At 48.1% G+C, this 959-nt stretch overlaps 1 non-coding gene across 1 annotated transcript; it reads left to right on the top strand.

Moving 5' to 3' along the window:
• The first annotated feature begins 608 nt into the window (after window positions 1-608).
• LOC126944817 (U6 spliceosomal RNA) lies at window positions 609-714 on the top strand. The gene has a single exon (XR_007722201.1). It is a non-coding gene; the product is annotated as a U6 spliceosomal RNA (small nuclear RNA).
• Window positions 715-959: the final 245 nt, after the last annotated feature.

The following is a 959-nucleotide window of genomic DNA, read 5'->3' as shown; positions in this document are numbered from 1 at the left end:
GTTTCACTGTGTTAGCCAGGATGGTCTCGATCTCCTGACCTTGTGATCCGCCCGCCTCGGTCTCCCAAAGTGCTGGGATTACAGGCGTGAGCCACTGCATCTGGCCTAAAAAGAAAATCTTTTTAAAAATTAACTGATCGTGGCCGGGCGTGGTGACTCACATCTGTAATCCCAGCACTTGGGATGGCTGAGGCGGACAGATCATCTGAGGTCGGGAGTTCAAGACCAACCTGGCCAACATGGAGAAACCCCTTCTCTACTAAAAGTACAAAATTAGCTGGGCTGGTGGCGCATGCCTGTAATCCCAGCTACTTGGGAGGCTGAGGCAGGAGAATTGCTTGAACCCGGGAGGCAGAGGTTGCGGTGAGCTGAGATCAAGCCATTGCACTGCAGACTGGGCAACAAGAGCAAAACTCTGTATCCAAAAAAAAAAATAGCTGAACAGTGATGGTGAGTGTCTGTAGTCCCGATACTCAGGAACCTGGGGCAGAAGATTGCTTGAGCCCAAAAGTTTAAAGTTGCAGTGAGCTTTGATTATACCACTGCACTCCAGCCTGGGCAATAGAGCAAGACCCTGTTTCAAAAAAAGGAAAAGAAAATGTTATCACATGCTGTCTTTGGCAGCACATATACTGAAATTGGAACAATACAGAGAAGACTAGTATGGCCCCACACAAGGATGACATGCCAATTCATGAAGTGTCATTCCTCAAAGAGCTAAAAGCAGAACTACCATCGACCCAGCAATCCCATTACTGGGTATATACCCAGAGCAACGTAAGTCATTCTCCCATAAAGACACATGCATGCGAATGTTCACTGCAGCACTGTTCACAACAGCAAAGACACGGAATCAATGTAAATCAATGGCAGATGGATACAGAAAATGTGGTGGCTGGGTCCGGTGGCTCACGTCTGTAATTCCAGCACTTTAGGAGGCTGAGGCGGGCAGATCACCT

This window comes from Macaca thibetana, chromosome 1 (genome assembly GCF_024542745.1).
Source record: "Macaca thibetana thibetana isolate TM-01 chromosome 1, ASM2454274v1, whole genome shotgun sequence".
NCBI lineage: Eukaryota > Metazoa > Chordata > Mammalia > Primates > Cercopithecidae > Macaca > Macaca thibetana.
This window is presented reverse-complemented; position numbering and strand designations above follow the sequence as displayed.